We start from the raw sequence: 22,337 nt of genomic DNA, 5'->3' as shown, positions 1-22,337 counted from the left end.
AAACTTTGAAGAGTGAAAAAAAAAAAAAAGAAAGAAAAGTGAAACAAATGTTTTAAGAAACTAGATCCTCTGTTACTTCTAACACACAATAACCTATCACTAACAGTGTTAAGTCAAAAGTCAACCCTGCAGTGTAGTAGCTATCTATGATGCCGAGTTGTTTTATTGCTTCTAATCCACTTTAATTTTAAAAACATAAAAAGTAATACATAGGGTCCTATATATCACATGACAAAACCTTACCACAGACACATCAGAAAGAAAAAAATCTTAGTTTCCTTTTACTTGAAACATTCTTGAGCCTACTAGTTTTATTTATTTATTTTTACAGTTATTTTGGCCCTGTCAATGATGGTTTTCCTTTTGTTTTCACTCAATTAAATAGACTTTATAATTTTTCAGTATTCTCAAGAACATATACTGACCCAACAACAGCCAGCTGCCTTTCCTTATTTCTTTCACCACATTTCTTGACTTTGTCCCAAGCTATCCACCAAGTCCCTCTGCATTCCCTCAAGCACAGTCTCCCCATGCCTCTTTCTGTTGACTTCTCTGCATCAGTTTTATATCAAAATATGCTTGAGTCGTGTTATCCCTAAACTTTTTCATTGTGTTCAACTGACTGTAAAATGCTCCATTTTATCTCTTCCTAAATGGTTTTACCTAAAGGGTAATGAAGGTCACATTATAAGCATATCGTACCATACTTTTTACCACGAAACCTTTTGTTGGTGAGATATATATGTGTATATATATATATATACATATATATATATATATGTGTATATATACTCATGTATATGTATAAATACACATGTATATGTATATACACACATGTATATGTATATATACACATATGTATATATACATATACATCATTTGACTATGAAGAAATCATAAAATATTTTAAAATTATAAGAAAAGATTTGCTACCACCCAAAAACAGTGCCAAAAAAAGATAAAAATGTTATATATGATCACACATACACAAGGAGAGAGAAACAGACAAATAGCAATACATTTTATAAATAATGCTTCCAAATCTTGATAAAAATTATTTTCAAAATTACCAAAAATTGCTTTAGTAAAATTAAAATAATATAAAGCTTAATCCTAGACTCTAAATCAGAAAAATGTTAAATTGCTCTGTGAGCTCAGACATAGTTTTATGCTTTCTCATTATGACTTCTATCTTCAGGAATGGCAAAACAGTATATCACCAAATGGATGGAAACCAGAGCTGCCACTCTCACATACAGTCTGCAGGGACAGAAGCAATGGAAACATATCTGTCTTGCTTCCTGGGGAAGCATAAAGTTCCCCATCTCACTAACCATTCTGCAGAACCTTCTTCCCATTTGGAAATCAGGAAGTTTTTCTCTTAGATAGCCTGCTGTCTCATCTCCACATTGTTCTCCTAGAGTGGAGCAAGGGAAAGATGAATGACATGCAGAAGTGGAAAGACCCAGTTCTCCCCCACTGCTGACTGCAGCAAGGGCAAATGGAAAGACATGAGATTCAGGCCATCCCCCAAATATCAACCTCATGGCAACCAAAATGGTACTAATTCACCATACCACTGCCAGGACTATTCATAGTAGTCATAAGCATAACATTGTCACATGTCACAGCATAACATTGGGAGACAATGGAAGAAAGAAAAAAATGAGATGATAAAAGCCAAATTAAAAAAAAAAAATACTATGTCAGTACATCCTCATCCATGACAGATAATTCATAAAGAGTGAATATGTAGGACACAAGACAATACTGACAAAGTAATCACTGAGAAGCAGATTCACTACAGATGATTTTTCTACTTTTTTATATTCTTTAAATTGTCTTATTTTCAAAACAGTAAAGACATCATTGAAAAGCCATTACATTGATTTTTTTTCTTTTGGCAAGGGCCAAATGTGCTTGTAGAAGAATAAATAGATTTCCAAACCCAGCCCAGGCTCCAAAATCTGTAGGGTTCACTGGTAACACCTGCTTTGGCTTACACACCAAAAAGCTTTTCTGCTACACTTCCCATAAACTACCCAACAGACAAACTCCTGCAAAGGGCTGCACTCATCTCTCCCCTCTAAAGTTTGCCCAAATCTTACACCTTTTCCTACATCCTTACCTCCAAAGAAGGGCTCTTATACTTATACTCGTAAAATAAAAAGCACAAAATATAATGAAGAAACACGTTATCCCATATCTAAAAATGGTTCAAGAAAGAATAGGTTTTTAAGTCTCTTTGATAACTTTATCTCCCACTTTCATAACAGGCTCTAAAAAGTTATCTATGATACTATTGGAAACTATTGAGGAAGCCTCAAATCTTTGTAAAGTTTGGTAAATTAGTACATCACAGTGTATTTCAGCATACATTAACAACAAAGATATAGCTAATTGAGATTAGATGACACTCCTGACCATACTTTTCTTCCATTTATAAGACGTGAGACATGAAAACAGTTTCCAGAGGCATTATCATACAGAATCATCACAGAAATTCCATGAGGATATGCCGGCCAGTTATTCCTCTTCCAGGGGAAAAATAAAAGGGCAAAGATACCAAGGAAAACACCTACAATAGCCCACCAGTTCTTAGGAGTGAAGCTCCTCTGAACAAAGAAAGGAAAGTTGCAAACGTTATGAATATAACACACACACATTTCTAACCATAGGGGCCTCAGAGATCTAACTTCTCCTGCACTGAGTGGTATGACCAGTCCTTGAACAAGTGAAATCGATGAACACGCCAGTTAAAGGGATACTAGCATAAAATGGGGAAAGCACATTGCTGGTCACTGTAGATTCTAGAGATGGGGCTTTTGTGAAGCGTCTCTCATCAAAAACATCTATGAGATAAGGCAGTTGTAGAACATATTAAAAGGCTCTGCAAGACGCAGTGAGATGGTTAACATTCTGTTGTGATCCAGAGGTACCTAGACAAGTCTACCCTGAAGAGCCCCTATGGTACAGTCCTGCACTTCATAAACCGTGCTAAAGTAAAAGAATAATGCTTCACCATATTTTCAACTTACAGAGTCCCCTCTCCCCAACATGTCTAGATTAAAGACAGATGCCCTGAAACCAGGATGCCAGGAATCGAACGTAGAAAATTGAAGCTATTGTAGGCACAAAACCCATCATTAGCTCATCTGGAGGCCTTAATTTTTACTTTGTTCTCTACAAATGCTGTCATCTCTGACATTTCTTTTGTTTTTCCTTTTTCAACAAAAAGAATATCCATGAGTAATGTCTGCTCTCAAAACAACAAAAACCACTGAACAACAGGAAAAAGGGAGTCAATTTAAAAATCTGTGTTTCATGTTAATGAATAGTAAACACTAGAATATTGAAACCATATGAAAACTGTAGACTGTGGCAGAACAGAGTATGCCCACTGGGAACATACAGTTTCAAAGGGTCTATTTGGTCCTGGCAAAGAAATAGATTAATATATGTAATGAGGGCAGGGCAGGGCAATGTCAGAATTTTGCCTCTGACCTTTCCCAACAATTAAGAAATATTCAGATCTGGAGAGAAGATTCTTTTGAGGCAGCAGAGAGAACACATGATAGCTACACAAAATGGCATCTAGTCTGACTGAAATGGGCTGATTCCTCAAGTCAATAAAACTACCCTCAGGTATTGGCTGTGGAATACAAGGAAAGATCCAGGTAATCTGGTCTGTCAGGAGAGTCAGCATACCACAGTCGTTAAACCCTCTATGTGGGGCATCGAAGCCACAGCTAGCATTAAGCTTAAACCACTTAGCTACTGTATGGTGCAAGGCACTATCTTGTCCCCTGTAAGCCATGGTTTCCTTGTATTTTATATACACATTGTAGCAGGACTTAACTTAGAAGATCAGTGGAGGTTAAAGATGGCCAAAGATTATTCTGTCACTCTTCTCATCATGGGGTACAAACCATTTCCCCCTTTCTATCTAGAGCATCTTCTGGCCTGTTCTTCTTTGGCATCCTTCAGGCTTAGGGGTGATATCGGTGAGAGAGGATCTTAAGAGACACAAAGTTTTACCTGTCTCTTTGCACGTGCTCCTGGGCTTTGCTGGGAGGAAGCCAAAGCAATCATGTGGAGAAATGCTTCCATCAGCCTCTAGCAGCAAAGCAGCACTGCATGTTATGCATAACTTATGGATCTTCCAGCTGAACCAACACCCCAACAAGCAGGCCATGGGGAACAACCATCCAGAATACACGGTAATATGCATAACTGAGATTAAATCACACCACTGAGTTTGGAATGGTTTGCTAGACAGTGTACTATAACTGCATTAGGAAAACGATACACAGTAAGTCCTAGATCTTCACTGTTTCTATAGCATCTCTTGCTCATGATGCTTCTGACAAGAAGTGTTGTAGATCTGTAATTGGGGTGGGGTTGGAGGGATTAAAAAGAACTGATTGTATAGAGTTAGACATCTTGGGAATGCCATTCTAAATAATTTACATATTAGGGAATTTCCCATGGGCACTATGATGTCATAAGGCATAATTCTTCATATTTTCAGCATTTAGGGTTGTGAATTTCAGTTACTCATAGTCGGCTTCTACTGAACAGTGCTAGCAATTTACAAGAACTAAAGATCTTCCCTATTTTCAGAAGGGTACAGCTCCAGGATTCCCTATGGATATCTAAAGCTACAAATAGCATGGATTCACGTATGTATGCATGTATGTATGTATGTATGTATGTATGTATGCAGGTATGTATGATTGTTTTTTGTTGTTTTGATTTCCTTATGTCAGCAACTTTTACCTTATAGCTTTTCACTTCCAAAGCATATGTAAGCACCAGTGGAAATATGGTTGAGCTAGTCAACTGACTTACACTGACAAAACAATAGCCTTATTCCTACAAGTCTCAAGTACTCAAGCAAAGGCTTCGAGAAGCTCCTGACATGGACTAAAAGGTAAGCAGGGACATGGAATGTTTCCACACTTTACAGTGATCCATTAACTAAGCTGTCATTTAAATCTGTGTCTCCTGACAATAAATTAACATAACCATATTTGATGTAAGTCTAGATAAGAAATTAGCCTAGATGTTGGCTTGTCTAGGTGTATTCGCTCAGTCTAAAGGGGGTCTCGGTCTAAAAGTCAAGCACTATTAATAATCCCTGGCTTACCAACTTTAACAGCATACTTTTCAAAGAACCCTTTTTTTTTTTTAGATCTCAACTGTGCCCAAACTATACAGCAACAATTTCAAAAAGACATTTAACAATGCTGCTAAATGGATCACTGCTCCTGTCTATCCCATGGAGATGATTTTAGTGAGATGACTATTCAAGAAGATGGCTTGCCATGGCAAGACTTGATGGATTTAATTCATACCCAAAGTAGCAAGAGCAATCACTACTTCTGCTCTAGAGATAGCCATTTAAAATTTAACAGAAATGAGGTAATCAGTGTATTTTGAAAAAATATAACCTTTCAATTAAACCTTAAAAAGATGAAAAGATCATATACCAATTCATTTTTATATATATTTACACATATAAATTATATATAAAAATATATATTATATATTATATATACATATATATCTCCCCCTTGGGAATATATATATATAATAAATATATAATATATAATATATAATATATGTATTCCCCCTTAGGTAGGTATGACATACTTAACTATTTCTTATAGATTTCAATACTAAAGAAGGGTGAAGCTCTAAGTAACACAGGGATAACAGCTTAACACAGCACTAATTAATATTTTCATTTCCTAGGTCCTTCCCTTGAAGTCTTGAGATTCTTTCAGCTCCCAGGTCTCTGGTACATTCTAGAGGGTCACCCCACCTCCCACTTCCCCAACAGTTGGGAGAGGAAACTTGTGAGTTCCACCTCCAGTAGAAAGACAGGGCATCAAGTAGAGGGATGGGGTTGCCATCCCAAAGTCAGGAACTCTGACCCAGGGTTGTTCCTGTCTGGGAGAACTACAGGGACAAAAATAGAGAGAAGACTGAGAGGAAGGAGGTCCAGTGACAGGCCCAAATATGAACCTATCTCAGGAGTTGGCTCCAGGGCCTGACACTATTACTGATACTTTATTGTGCTTACAGATGGGAGCCTAGCATGGTTGCCCTCTGAGAGGCCAAACAAGTAGCTGACTGAGCCCAAGACAGATACTAGCACCCAACCAATGGTCTGAAGCCGGGAACCCCTGCAGTTGAATTAGGGAATAGCTGGAAGAGGTTGAGGAGGAGGACTAACCCATGGAAATACCAGCAGTCTCAACTAACCGGGACCCCTGAGATCTCTCAGATATTGAGCCACCAACCAGGCAGCATACACCTGCCCCTGATACATATACAGAGGAGAACTGCCTGGTCTGGCCTCAGTGAGTGAAGACATACCTAGCCCTTGAGAGACTTCGGGACCCAGAGAGTGAGGAGGCCTAGTGGGGTGTGGGGGAGTGTGAGGGTGTGAGGACATCTTCTAGGAGATGGGAGAGGAGGAATGAGATGAGGAACTGTTGAAGAGGAATAGAGACTGGACTGTGAGGAAAGATTGAAGGTAATAATAATAATAAATGTTCACATCCTTCCCATGTGGACACAGGCTTCTGCTTCCTTGTTTAAAATCTTACCTTACAAAAATCTCAGTTCTCTGTACATTCAGACTGGTGTACTATGCATAGAAATTATGGTCTATACATGGAGGCCACTCAACTTAGACAAGTTTATTCACTCAATAGATATTCGTTGAGAATTTGCTGGAACCTGTTTCTACTCTACATCATGGCCACAGAGGGTGAAAGCTATCCATCTCCCTGCTGACTGGTCTACAGTCTAATAACTACTGAGAGATCAAAAACACACAACTCTTACTCACTGAGCTGCTCTTACAGTTCTTCTAGACTACAGGAGGTCAAGGAGAGACTGCTGCACTCTGAAGCCCTTCTGACCGGGTTAAGAAGGCAGAATAGAGGAAGAACATGACACATGAAAGCTGATGTTTCAGCAGAGGAAAGATTGCAGGAGTAGATGAGGGTGAGGATTGTGGGGCAGAAGTGACAGGCATGAAGGAAGGGACAAGCTTGATAAGGCGGCAAGACCAGATAACAGAAATGAAGTCACTTCTCCTCCCAGGCCTGTCCATCTTCTCACTTGACAGTAGGTTGGAACATTATCAGCAAATGTTACTGTGATTCCAGCAGTGAGGTGCACATGGTCAGGGGCTGAGAAGGGACTTGCAGAAATCACCTCCCTCCCAGCCAATGTTTCACAGGGGAGACTTTAATGACAAGGGACCCTTGGACCTTTATGCACACCTACAAACTCTGTTGAAGAAGCTCTTTATATTTTTAGATTATAGATGGCTTTTGAGGAAGAAAAACAAAGCAAACTCCCATGTCCCTGCTAGAACTCACTCTAGAGTTAACAGAAAAGGCGAGCACGCAGATGAGAACATTAACACGGAGAGAGGCACACAGAGCAGGTGCTCTGCCTTGGAAGACGCTCAGCCCCTGGAGAGTTACCATCTGAGAGAGCCTGAGATAACCCTCCACACACCCCCGTACACTTCTGAAAAGATGTGTCTCCATTTCAGAGACCACAGTAATTCTCTCAGTTCCAGTTATGAGTCACCAGACAAACATCTAGTGTGGTGAAGAAATCCTTTTCTTTATGACTGAAATTAGAATACTCGGCTGAACACAATCAAATCCACACACAAGAGCAGCCCATCATGTACCGTGCCATCATCTAACGTACCCTTGGATAGACTCCAGGCAGGGAATGTCTTCTAAGCTCTCAAGTACACACCCAGCCTGATTCTGTAACACACGTTCTAGTTTGTTCTTTAAAAACAGACTGTAGCTGAGTGTTGTAGATTTTCATTAAGAGTTTTGTGTCTCCTATATATACTTCTTGTGTCACTATATAGCACAAAATTCCAATTTCCAGAGGACTGTTCATTTTTTTGTATGGAAGTGTAGTGCTGCATTTGCCTGCATCCACTAGTGTGTAACCCAGCACTTGGTTTCCAACCAGAAGGGACATGCAGTGTGCTTGTTGCATCTAATTTTTCCTCACCAAGGTTGAGCTTCATCAGTCTTCTTCCAACAAGACAACTAATATTTACCATGGAGAATGAAATATTTCTTCATTGAGAAAGCACTGTACACAGAGGTAGAAAGAAGGGACACTAAGCACTGGAGTGTGGATACTGCTTCAACAAATGTCTGATAATACTGCTCAGCAGTTGGTTCCCAGGCCACCAACAGTACCAGAAGTTCAGAGCTACAAGCATGCAGAATCTGAGGCTCCACCTCAAAGCTACTAAACCGGAGCACCAACTTAATATGATAAGTTGGTTCGTATCTGACACCTGAAAATCACTGGTTAAACAGGAAGACAAAAGAATTTAAATTTTTCATTTAAATCTCTCATTTTCTATCATTCTTCTTATAAGGCTGCATATAAAGTAGCCTCAGGTGTAAGGCCCTAATGATATATGAGAGATTTCCTTTGGTCATCCTTCAGTCCACAGCTATCAGCCCTTTGGTGACACAGCCAGTGTGCCAGAAGCCCGCTCACTTCACCTGTGGGTGGTGACACTGTTGTTCTACAGTGTGTTAGTTTCAACTTGGACTTCAAGGGCAAGGCTTATGGGACTTTCATTTGTCACTGTTCTTGCTCAATCGCTCGAAAGACTCACCACAGTACTTGAAGTCCTTGTCCTGGGACAGTCTGTACTTTTTACTTTTGTAAATACCAGCATCAGATGGCTGATCCCCAAATCACCACACCCCATTTTAATCCTGTAAGTCTCTGCTGGTTGATAATTCAGAACCTTCTGAAGGAATACCATTGTGGGATGACAGAGAAAGGACTGGGGATGTCTGGCTTCCCTCCTACTGGTAGGGGGCATAAATCTCTGCTCTGGAGTTCCTGTGGCTCACCTACAGCTATTGTGAGGAACAAGCAAATTCTCAATAATCTCCATCACTTTCAATTAACATTTCAGATGCCTAAGTGCAAGAGATCCACCCAGTCTGGCTGGTGCTAACCTTAGCCTTGCCAAAGAAGGAAAACCAACAACTTGCCAATGATGCATGAAAACCGTCGCCTGTAAATGCACACCGACTTTCTTTCCCAGACTTGACTGTTCCCACTGCTATATTCCTTCTAATTAGTAATAAAGGGATCTTGGTGGGGGGATCCCTGCTTACCCCTTCTAATAAATGTCCTTAGAAAATGTCAATCAAGCTCTGCTACCTTACTTTGCCTGGAGGACATTAAATCAAGAGGATGACTTTTGTGTAGCCTATGGTGGAGTGAGGGACACACAAGAGTCAAAGGAGGCAAGAGAGTAGCAGAATTTGAAACCAGCTGCTATAAAATGCCAAGGGAGGTGCCAGTCCATTCTACAACTAAGAGAGAGAATGTGAAAGGCAGGAAGACATTCTTGGCAGAGCTAGCTTAGAGCAATAAATCAAGGGTAAAATTAACTAAGACTCCGCCATTCTGCCACGCAGGAAGCACAGCTATGAATAAAAAGCAATTGATGAAGTATTCTATAAACCACTGGGTCCAGATGCTTTTATTTACAGGACTCTCAAATTCTCAACTACAAAAACAAGGGAAAGTGACACAGGAGTCCTATTTATTTCTCCATCAAACACGTTAGCATGGGACCTATAATCTCCTTGTCACTACAGAATGCTTTCATGCTGCAAGAACAAGGGTAGAAGCTGCAGGGGAAGAATGCATGCCTTTACTGCACAGAGATTTAACTTCACAGAAGACTCTCCAATGCCTGTTCTATCCACCAGTGCCAGGTTTGGGCACAGAAAAGCCCTGAGTGGACACTCAGTGTCCAGCAGAGTTCTGGTGTACTTGCACAGTTGTGGAATCCAGTTAGGTACAAACCACAAGTTTAGAGAAAGAGATGAAAGAAAAATGTTAAAGTCAGCTCCATCACACCCAAATTAAGTATGCCCTGCAAACAACTGGTTGCTATTTTCCTATGAAACAGCAGCTCATGACTTTTCAACTTGGCAACCGACCTATTAGACGTCAGAAAAGGTTAGAATGGGGTAAGGATGCAGAACCTGAGAATGAGACTTGTGAGAAACCACACATTAACTCACTAGGCATTTAACACAGAACACACCCTTCTGGGGAGGCTAAATTGTAAGTTGCCACCTTATTTGAATTTACTGCTTTTTTTGCTTTTGATCAATTTTGAATATTATGTTAAACTTCTAGCAATGTTAGTAGGACCATCATTATTTTAACGGGAGTCATATTAATTAACTTGTTACCAGAAGTCAGACTTGCTGACTGAATACCTCAAATATCCAAAAACACAGTACACCCACATATTCTTGCTGGGAAGTTGTATTCCTTCAGAGATTGCAGATATTTACAAACACATTTTTTTTTTTTTTTTGCAATCTTCTGTCACGACATTTTTAGTTTCAAAGCTGTAGACAGAATGAACCTCAGGAATAATTTGCTTCTATTTTCATAGTATAGAAGTACAGCTATAAATTCAGAAATTCAGGACTGGTCAACACAATGCCCCTAAACAGCTGAGGACTAACAATGACTGGATGAACAGCCAAGTGCACTCATGTCACACTTACTCCACCATTGTTTCTTAGCAAAAGGAAAATACTTTCTTGTAGGCTAGCCTATTAAGAAGACACAACTCATTTTTTAAGTGCTCAAATTGTTAGAAGCAGGCATCATATATATATATGTGTATATATATATATATATATATATACATATATATATATGAAGATGTATTTAAAATATATGTGTATATTCTATTGAACAAGAATGCATACATGTTCCACAGTCCAGCAATCTTACTCAAAGATAGATAGATAGGTCGGTAGGTAGGTAGGTAGATAGATAGAGATCCATTTTCCTCTTTCTCTGGGTAAGAAAGGGGCGATGTCACGTGACTTCATTAACTCTCAGGAACACACCCTAGGACCACTGTCCTGACCAGCTCTCTTCCCTACCAGCCACTTTCCCTATCTTGCCACCTAGGGCTAAAGAGAAAGCTGGTCCATTCTGTTGTTTTTCATCCAGTTTTGTGGTGACTAGCCGAATACTATGGGATATTTTCTTAATGCATCTTCTTTCCTTTGACAAGTTCAATTACCAGATTTATAAAGTCCAATTCAATAAAAATTCAGTATTCCATGAAAATACTGTCAAATGGATGATATGGATTTGTAAAACACATAGGCATAAGTACACCGAATTTGACCTTGTAATTTATGCCAATTTTTAATGTGATTCAGACATTAGCAACACCTGATTTTATTAGTACAAATTTCTCTTGCATAGACATCCCTAATTTACACTCATGTATGTATGATGGGAAGGGCATTTTCCTTGTACATTTGCATCGGGATAAGAGCAATTGCCATTAATCCCTGAGCTCCCTTCGGGTGCCACAAAAAGAGCTACCCTATGCCAACTCCTGCTTATTTCAATTTTCAGGTGGGCATGCTTTTATCTTTCAGAGAGGCCAGCTAGATTAGCACCGTCTCAGTGAATTACAAAGCACTGGTTTTTCAAAAAAAAAAAAAACACTATTTCATGTTTAGTTACACCGAACAGAGGAATAAGGCCCTATTTAATGTTTTTTAAAACCTGTAATTTTTTAAAAATCACATGGGTATCACAGCAATCTAAATTCTCCCCTTATGGATTTATTACTTAAACAAAGATAAGTAGTCTACAATTTTAAAGTAAAATAAAATATACAGCAGTTTGATGAATGAACCGTTTCAGTTTCTTGTTTTGATTTATCTCTGAAACAACGCAAAAGCACACTGGATTCAATAATCATTTATTGCCTTTGGGGTTCATAAAGTAATGACTAAATCTGACCCTATCTGAAATGTTGGTATGTGACATTGTAACTTTTCAGAAAGCCATAAGGAATGACTACGACTTTCTCATCTCCAGCTAACCAACTATTAAGAACATCTGACCCCGGAACTGCAATAAAAACAGAGATAAAACTGGGAAAAGAACTGAATAAAGGAAAGTTGAGTCTGTCTGTCCTCCCCCATCTATAGTCAGAAGCAGATGTTGAAGACCGAGGTTAGGTGTGGGAAAAAGACTTCCTCTTTCAACATTAAGAAATGTCCCTTTTTCCACTTCACTGCTCATTTTCAGTGACAAGAGTTTATGCAAACATATGATCTCCAATGCAAAGCTGTAGCTAGATGTTACAGCCCCTACACACTTGCCAGTGTTTATGTATGGGATGGGGTGGATGGGTGGATGGGTGGAAGGGTGGGGTAAGTCAGACCTCTTCCCACAGAAGCCTTGATGCCCTTCCTATGATTCTCAAAGGCTACTCACCTACCTTAAGATTGTTACTATTCAGTAAAGGATCCCAAGTTGTAATCCATCAGCAAATATGTATTGAATAAATCACAAAGTAGTAACAAGCGCCTTGCTTGTCTATATGTATTAATTAGTTTTGCTTCTGCTTCTCCTATATAGAGATAAAGACTCCACCCTTAAATCAAGGCATGGTCAGATAACTTGCTTAGGCTAAAGAGCCCATATAGCAGTTACAACAGAAATAGAGATTGTCAAATTCCCATGTGTTGATGAGTCTCCTTCTCTGCTGCAACGAAATCCATTGCAATCATGTGAATGTGCGAAACCATACTTATTGAGGGAAACCAGACGCATGGAGGGAAGCTCCTGACATCCTTCTGAAGCTGTACAGAGTGAGGCCACTCAATGCCATCCAGCCCATAGCTGAGCATCACAGACCACAGAAACCCCGTAGTCAAGCCAGTCAGGACATCAAACGTGCTGTCTGAAGCAAGTAGACTCACTGTACAACTAGAGCAAACTAGCTTTAGAAGAACTGGCTGTAGATGCTCCTGGGACAGTATCAAGCATATATGATTATGTTCTTTTAACCACCTTGTTCTTTATTTTAGGCTTTCAGAGGGGAAAAAAATATGTAATCCTCCTCTCATGCAAATGAGCATCAGAAATCATGGAGGTCTTCAGAAAACCTCTGTAGGACAGGTGTTTCTGAACTTCTGGGTGGGACTGAGAACATCCGTGTCCAACAAGTTCCCTGGAGCTATCTTCATCTCTGATAATCCTGCTGGTCCACACTCTGCAAACCACTGCCCTAGGTTCACAGTATAGTAACTGCATTCAGCAAATAATTGTTCATCATAGCCTGTGTCCATGGGGTAAATTGGAGTCTGGGAAAGATAATAACCACGATTAAACATAGATAGATAGATAGATAGATAGATAGATAGATAGATAGATAGATAGATAGATAGATAGATAGATAGAGACAGAAAGGCAGACACAGACAGACAGACATTAATATAGGCCGTGTGAGAGCTATTGGGCAAAACTGTTGCAAGGGTTATTGAATATCTATGTGTTTGATGAGTAATGAGATATAGACAGAAAAAAATAAAAAGCACCATGTGCATTTCTTTTCACTTAATACCCCTAATATATCTCTTTCTAAATATATGGACTATGTAGTTAGTCTACACTACTTTCTCAGTATTTCCCCTTTCATAACTCTGAAAACTCCATTATTAAAATGCCAGTCTAGTTTCTACCTTGCAATTATGTTACTGATATGTCATATATACTGAAAGCTGTAATTCTGACCGCAGAAATATGGAACTTTGTCCCCCAAATGACTAGTGTCATAGCGTGAACATTACAGTTCTGCTGTGTAATTACTAACATGTCGACCTGGCCTAACACAGTCTCAGTTGCCTTCGTCCTTTGTTTGATTTTCATTCAGACGATGTGAGCAGGTCATAGAACACATGACTCTTCTATATCTACCTCCTTAATTTCCTGCATTTCATATCTAAGGTGAAGACTATAGGTTTTGCTATGAACGTTCATGTTTCATTTCCTGTGTTAAAATAGATTAAAAAAATAATACTTAGTCATTTTCCAGGACTAAGCCAAGAAGTACCACATTTTTGTGAGTTCCTTAGAAACAGCAGAGCACATATTTGTATTTTCAAAAAACTTAGGTGTCCTTATTAAAAAACAAACATTCAATCAATCAATATAAAGGTTAGAGTGTGTGTTGTGGGGCATATCACTAACTCTCTTTGACTGAGCTTATAAACAGATTCCTGCTTGCGTGTTAGAATCACCAAACCATTTTACAGATCTTCAGAACGCAGCAAAACCCTGCACTGCATAAGTAAAAGCTTCCGCAGAAAGAGCTCAGGGATCAAGGTTGGTTAAACTTCCCAGGGAATTTCAATATGAAGCCAAGGTTGAAAACAGCCCAGGGAGGTCTCCAGCATCCTTGGTCTACCCGTGGGACCTGAAGGTGGGCTGCACGAACGTATCAGCTGAGGGGCTGGAAACACTTACTCTGAAGGAGACCTAATCTAGTCTCTGTTCGCTGAAGCCTAGACGTCACCGAAGTTCTCCTGTGACTTTAAACACTCCTCATGCCTGGGCATCACCAACAAGACTAACAGGTTCAGCAGAAAAATAAATATTTATTTTAGAATTTTTATGTCAAAGCACATTTTAAAAAACCCTAGAAATGTATTTGAAAAGTCTAGAAAAATAGAACACATAAAAAAGAAAGATAATGCACACATTAGTGAATTACTACACAAATCAAACTGAGCAAATAAATGCAACAACACTGTGAGGAGCACACACTGCTCTTGCAGAGGACACAGGTTTGGTTTCCAGCCCCACCTGGCTGGTCCCAACCACCTGCCATACCAGCTCAAGGGAAGCTGACACTCTCTTTTGACCTACACCAGTAGTGAGCACACAGGTGATGAGCACACATGCAGGTGAAATACTTATGCATATAGATTAATTTGAGAATAAAAACTTAAAATCCTGGGCATGGCCTTTTGAACACATTTCCTAAATATTTAATTGACAAACTTTTGTCCATCTACACTGGGAACCACTTTTCAAAGCATTCCTGACTCGGGCTAGTTAAATTACAAACTTCAGAGAGGATTAGCCCTTTCTCTGAGGCAGAAATATTGGCTTATTAATAAAAATAACCTTTACGGCACTTGGTAAAACAGCTTAAAAGGAAGCAGCAATTATTACGAACAGATAAATGGTCTATAACTTTAATTGCTGCCAAAACATAGGTATGGGGCATTAAAACCACAGTTAACCGCCGTGTTAAATACCACATTTACAGAAGTGGTAAAAGACAGAAATTTTAATGAGAAAAGCATATCATATATTTAATATTTCAATGCATTAAAAACTATTTTAAATTTGAGCACCTATTAAAGTATAATGCTATCCAAAGTTAAAATGAGAAATCTTTTAACAAGGAGCTAGTCAAATTAGTCACAGGCCTTTTAAGTAAGCATTAACACTAAGACAGGTCTGAGAGATTGCCATTTTCATTTTCTCGAGAACTCTGAAGAGTTCCGCCACATCTCCACATTCATTTGAAATGTGCTGCCTTCTGCCTGGCACAGGGACCAGCTAGTACTCCCACAGCATGCTTGCTTTTCCCACTGCCCATCTTTAGCAGTCCTCAGCTAATCCGTCATCAGTTTTCTCAAAAACACATTCTACACTAACCTGCTTCACATAGTAGCAGAGTTATGCTGGTTAAAAGCTTCTCGAAAGTGGGCACAGATTATATATAGTGTTTGATCAACCACATGCCTCAGAAATGGTGGCATGGTCAGGACTTCACCTCTAGAAACAATCATCTGGAGCTTGAACCTAGAAAAAGTTCTCAAAGACCCAAGGGATGCTGAAGGAAGAAGAGGAGAGTGCTCTTGAGTATGTATGTGAAACTATGATTACTGGCAAGAAATTAACAACACTAAGTCATCAAAAAAATAGCTGAACTACTTTAATAATCTGAGAGTCTCATAGCATGCCTCTAATGTGATATAAGTTTGAAATACTCAAGAGATACTTGAATACCCACTTAAGCGGACATCATACCTTATGCGAGCTTCCTCAGCTTGGCCCTGCCTGCAGTGCCCCTACCCCAACCCTGCACCCACCCCACGCATGGCTGCAAGGTTCACATCCAGGCTCTGCATTTTGAACAATGATGCTGCTTTAGGCAAAGGGGTGTCGTCCCACATCCTTCATATCCAGCCGGAACAGTCCACCCTTTGCTTTTTAATTTTTAAAACTTCCTCCTTGACCTTAGCAAAATTACTCATGCCGTCTCTTTCTGGTAGAGAAATCCCATAGATCTCTAGGATACTCCTTATGTATCTGAATGAGGAGAGGTTGAACGGTGGCCTCTCTCCCTAGGCTGCTGACTGAAACCTAAGTCAGAGCTGCATGAGTGCCAAGGGTCAAACGAAAGGCCAGTCATGAATACTGAATTCAATGGAAGTCTACCAGGGAGACTCAGAGCTCAGACCAGGTTCAAATCTAAAGGCGTCTACCCACAAAAATCATTCATGTGTCTCTGTGTATGGGAGGGAATCAGAAGATGTACAACTGGCCCTCTAGGTACAGCTTCAAATGGTCCTGCGGGATGCAAGCACATGGAGGCAGCTGAGACACTGGCCACTGCAGCCTGGACACACAGCATTCACTAATGTGTATGGTCAAGTCTGAAAAAGAACTAAGAATAAAGTTAATCTTGCCCCTATACTGACAGATACACATATATGTATTTTGATACACCATTTGATTTCACCATTATGTTTTCACAGTTTTATTTAAGGATAAGATAACTCCTTGACTTAGGCAGGTAACACTGAAACCTGTGCTGTTGATGGAAATTCAATTAGAGAAATCAGTAAAGTCTTTACACCAGCCAGTGCTAACAAGCACTCCATTATAAATAGCTCTCATGAATAGTCATTTTATGTACAAATTTCGGATGCTGAAAGATATCCACTAAGCAAGCAATTCCAGGTAATTTGCTAGTTGTGATTATTGTAATGTGTAATTTTTAGCTGTGATAATTACCCACGAGATTTAAAATACACAATCTTCAGAATAATTATGGAACCTCTATTTATTTCTTTAGGCTTGCTGCCTGAGGAAAGAGGCTGTGGATTTATGAGGCCTGGGGGTCTTTCTCAAATCCTTACTGACTCATCTTCCTATGGTACTCTGTGTGTCTCCATTTCTCCCCCATGGCTTCTATCTCCTATCAAGTCTACAAGTGCCGAGGGCATCATAAAGACAGCCAGAGTTGATCTTTCCTGACACAGAATACCTCAAGACCCTTGGTGCTTAGTCAGAAATCCAACTGGAAGCAGACCCATCTTGCAGTGTGGGGCACAAGAGGGTTAGGGTTCACTTTTGCCCCTGACCCTTGCAGTTCTGTGAAGTGGTAGCTCTATTTATCTGTTCTATCATTCTAATTTCTGGCAATGAGGTGGGATATAACATTAGTGGAAACTTACAATAATCTGGAGGTTAATTAATATGACTAAGTGAATGAAGCTGAGTAATACCCTTTTAAAACATTGGAAAAAACATGGATTTGTAATGTTACATACCTTAAAGGAGCTACAAATCTGTCAACTGCAATTCTTTTTTAAGTTTGCATTTCCTCTAAAATATACTCCAGCTTAATGATGTTTAAGGCAAGAAAAAGTTAATAAAAATAGTAATGCATTTTATTACAGGAGCACATGTTAGCTAATGTTACCAGTATGTTTCTGCTTTTGATCCAAGAGCCTGTATGCTTTCTTTAAGCTACAACTTAATCCCATGAAACTGGCAGCACTCAGATGGCACTCTAACTGCATATTTAAACAACCCAGCTGCAGCAGTTTACATAGATAGTAGATGACTTTTGAAAATGGCTTCTTAAATATAAACTGTGAAACAATTACCATGAGACACATGTGAGACGCAGCACTTCAAATGTGGTTAGTACAAATGCATAGCATATTTTAAGACAGTATGAATCAAAAATATAAAATACTTCATTAAGAATTCATTATTTTGGGTTGGCAGGATGACTCAATTGATAGAGGCACCTAGCAACAAATATGAAAACCCGAGTTCTAGCCACAGGACCCACACAATCACAGTGAAAGGAGAGAACCAAGTCCTACAAGTTGTTGTCTGACCTCAATAACTATGCTGTGCCATTTGCTCTATTACACACACACACACACACACACACACACACACACACACACACACATAAACGAGCAAACACACTACAGAATTATTCTGTTAATATAATAAGATAATACTTAGACATTTTATGCAAAATAAAGTATTTTATAAAATGTTCCTAAAAATGCTTCTAGATGACTTAAAGTGTTTTACGTTCACATAATAACTCCACTAGACAGGGCTGTCTCTTGAGATCCTACTTCCAGTTCCAACTATCTCCTGCTTTGTTTCCTTTTTCTCTCTCATCTTTAATCACCAGTTGATGGCTTTTGAATCCATCAGATAGACTCTTTTATGGCTTCTGTTGATGTTAGTGTCCATCCCATGTCTAGTGTGCTCTCACATCAATCACCTCAAAAAGACATGTACCTCTCATCCTCACTGCACATGCTCTCCTCACTGCACCTGCTCTTCATCCTCACGTACCTGCTCCTCATCCTCACTGCACATGCTCTTCTCACTGCACCTGCCCCTTGTCTTCAATGTACCTGCCCCTCATCCTCACTGTACCTGTTCCTCATCCTCACTGCACCTGTTCCTCATCCTCACTGTACCTGTTCCTCATCCTCACTGCACCTGTTCCTCATCCTCACTGTACCTGTTCCTCATCCTCACTGTACCTGCTCCTCATCCTCACTGCACATGCTCTTCTCACTGCACCTGCTCCTCATCCTCACTGCACCTGCTCCTCATCCTCACTGTACCTGCTCCTCATCCTCACTGCACATTCTCTTCTCACTGCACCTGCTCCTCATCCTCACTGCACCTGCCCCTCATCCTCACTGCACCTGCTCCTCATCCTCACTGCACATGCTCTCCCTCTCCTCACTGCACCTGCTCCTCATCCTCACTGTACCTGTTCCTCATCCTCACTGCACCTGCCCCTCATCTTCACTGTGCCTGTTCCTCATCCTCACTGCACCTGCTCTTCACCCTCACTGTACCTGCTCCTCATCCTTGCTGATCCTCCTCTTCACTTGTGGTCCCTTGCCTCTGTATCATTACGTAACTGGTGATTCAGAGTCTATGGTCATTTATGTAAACCACGGTCATATAGGCATCCATAGTCATCCCTCTGGCTACAATCTATTAGCTATAATACACTTTTTAAAATTCTTTCAGAACTATGTTTCTAAAGCACAGGTCAGAGAACTTCATTCATCACCCGAGGCAAATGATGGCCTAATTTTTGAAAAGTCTGTTTCTGAACATTCATTCTCACCAAACTGAAACCTACAGCTATACTTCCTCTGACATCTCTCATGAAGACATCTGACCAAGCCCACTACTAAGGTCTAAGACATATTAGGTGCTCTGTGTTTATAGCACTGTTGTTTCACAATGCCAATTCATCATACCATCAAAACACCCCTCATCTCCTAGCAAAGCCCCAATCTCAGATGTTGCAACTAAGCCTTCTAGGCCTGGGAGATCCCATAGTTTTGTCCAGGATTCTATTATTACAGTTTATTAAGTTATATTTAAAGAACTTTCACTGGCAAATGCTTCTTAAGGGGAAAAAGTACAAGAATGGGAGGGGAAATGGGAACAAAAGGGGATTCTTTAATATAGGCAACAAGTTACACGAATTACAACATTCCCAGGATTGTCTGTAGATAGCAGGCACTTGAGAAGATAAAGGGTTAAACGGTTGGTAAATAAAGAGCAAACTAAATAAAACTTGCTCTAGATCTAAAACCTCAGAAATTTGGGGAGGGTTTTTTGTGTTTTTGTTTGTTTGTTTTTGATTGTTGTTGCTGTTGTTTTCAGTTTACTGATATATTATGTGTAGCATGTGTTGAATTAAAAAAGGACTTCTATGACCACCTAGGTCAATCAACACAAAGTCTTAGGAAAGATCATACCAAGCTTAGCTAATGCTGGGAGCTATAGTTGAGTGGTAGAGAGGTGACCTAGCTCACACTACTAATACCAACCAACCAAATAAACAAACAAAAAACATAGTCAGCATGCCAAGGACCCTGAGCATAATGAAGCCAACTCCTCCATGGCAAATTACTTATATTCTCAAATAGTCACTGATCACCACTTTAAACCAAAAGTATAATTTGTCACTTTGTATAGTTTAATGAACTGATTCTGTAAGAGCTCTCTAAAGAGGCGGCGGCGGTGTGAGTGGGAGATTCTTATCTAGTGTCAGGAAGTGGATATTCTTTTTAAAGGTCACAGAGCTAGACTGGGGCCTGGCCCCTATCTAAGCTGTTCCAAACCTCTGGCTGAAAACCACTCAGATATATGAGAGCTGCTACAACCCTCACTAAAGCAGTTCCGTTCATTTTTGTACTAAAAATTAATAGGAGAAAACTGCAGAAAAGGGATGTAAGATAACTTGGAGCCCATGCAATATGCTGACCAATATCTTGGAATGCTTTGAAAAGAAAGTTGATTATTTTTTTCTCTTTTCCTAGTACAAAGCAATTCAAATGAGGCTGAGCTACAAAACATATCCCTTGTTAGTGTTGAGCAAGCACTGTCAGTAATGCTTTGGAGGTGTGTATGTGAAAACATGTTCGATCAAGGGAGAAACATCTCATCACAGATGACACCACTTTCAGAATTTTCCATTATTCTTTTAGCCAAACCTATTCTTGTAATCTAGAAGAATCTGAAAAAAGTACATAGGTCTGTTCATTAGTAATTGAAATTTGCTATGTGTTTCAGAAAAAAAGAATTTAGAAAGGTATTTAATTCTCACTTCAATGTGTTATTATTCATATATTTGAAGAATTTTTTTTTTTTAATCTTAAAAGAATAGGACCTTTCCCTTGTGGTTTTGTACCAACCTTATCCTCTGAAGCAGACTTGAATACCCATGACACTTGGAAGAGACCTCAAGGAAGATGTACTACTGCCCCCAGAGCTACCACCTCGGCAAAACGTCCCTTGGCTGTCACACAGGCAGAACCAGGGAGACCAGGCCTGGGAGGGAGATCTCCGTGCACCTTAACTGGGACTTACTGTGCTACTAGCACTGCGCAGGAGATAAATGCACACCCTCTCTGTATACGTAGAACACAAGACATCCAGAAGGAAGCTGCTTATAGAATTTCCCTGAAGGCCACTGGTTGTCCTCTAGCTATTTGGTCAAGCTTAGCTTTTTAAACAAAGCCTCCTTCATGAAGACCTAAAAAGTCATTGTGAAAATATCATTCAAATAAGTGTGTGTGTGTGTGTGTGTGTGTGTGTGTGTGTGTGTGTGTGTGATTGAGACAATCTGCCAGCAGACATGACGTGACGTCACATTCCTAGAGCTCCAGCAGGTGGGAGACTAAAGCAGGAATGATCTGAGTTAAAGGTCAGCATGGGGTGTGGACACATGGCTGAGCAGATAAGAGCATATATTGCTCTTATACAGAACCCAATTTGGTTAGTCTACCAACACCCATGTCAGACAGCTCACATGTAACACGTAAGCCTGTAACACCAACCCCAAGGTATCAGATACCCTCTTCTGGACTCCACAGGCCCCTGCACTACACATGCACATATGCACAGGCAGACACACTCTCATTCACATAAATAAAAAAGCCAGCCAGAGCTACATGTTTTTCAGGTAAAAGGTTGGTTTTATTTTTTTTAAATATATACTTAAGGATTTAACAAAATATGATCAAGCTAAAATATTTATTTTATAGTCTTCCTCTAAATATTACACCATTTACCCGTTCTTCCTAGAATCAACATGTGTATTCATGTGGCCGTCTTCATTTGAGAGGCACATTTTCCAAGTATTCATTCACCCAAGATCCATAAAGATAAAGACAGGGAACATATTTTCTATTCTCATTAAGAGAGCTCTGTGCACCATTCTGTATCAGTTGTTGCAATGAAATGCAGAAAGAACCAGCGATAGGTCAGAGTCATGCCCACACTGAGTAATCCAGGACTGAGTTCAGCCACATACCACATGTGATGATGGACAGCCCTGGCAGAGGAATGACACACAGACATACATACATATAAGTGGTAAGATGAGAAGAGAAAACAGGCACACCCCAAAGATGTCTTTAAACACTCCCCTTTCACTATACTCCCCTATATTTTAATAAAGTTGTAAACAGAAGACACAACATTTGAATTGTATATTAGGAGATGACTAATGTAGCCCAACCTAGTGACACAAATAAAATATGACTACTAAAAGCTATGTCAAGAGTCCCCTGATTTCTCTGGAA

The 22,337-nt window shown here is 39.8% G+C and overlaps 1 protein-coding gene and 1 long non-coding RNA gene across 5 annotated transcripts in view; one reads left to right on the top strand and one right to left on the bottom strand.

Moving 5' to 3' along the window:
* The window catches only part of Cblb (Cbl proto-oncogene B), a 177,326-nt gene that overhangs the window by 105,397 nt on the left and 49,592 nt on the right, over positions 1 to 22,337 (bottom strand). The window lies entirely within an intron of this gene.
* LOC116085982 lies at positions 4,537 to 5,482 on the top strand. Its single transcript, XR_004116776.1, has 3 exons — positions 4,537 to 4,682; positions 4,787 to 4,933; positions 5,195 to 5,482. It is a non-coding gene; the product is annotated as an uncharacterized LOC116085982 (long non-coding RNA).

Source organism: Mastomys coucha, unplaced genomic scaffold (genome assembly GCF_008632895.1).
Source record: "Mastomys coucha isolate ucsf_1 unplaced genomic scaffold, UCSF_Mcou_1 pScaffold12, whole genome shotgun sequence".
NCBI classification, from domain to species: domain Eukaryota; kingdom Metazoa; phylum Chordata; class Mammalia; order Rodentia; family Muridae; genus Mastomys; species Mastomys coucha.
This window is presented reverse-complemented; position numbering and strand designations above follow the sequence as displayed.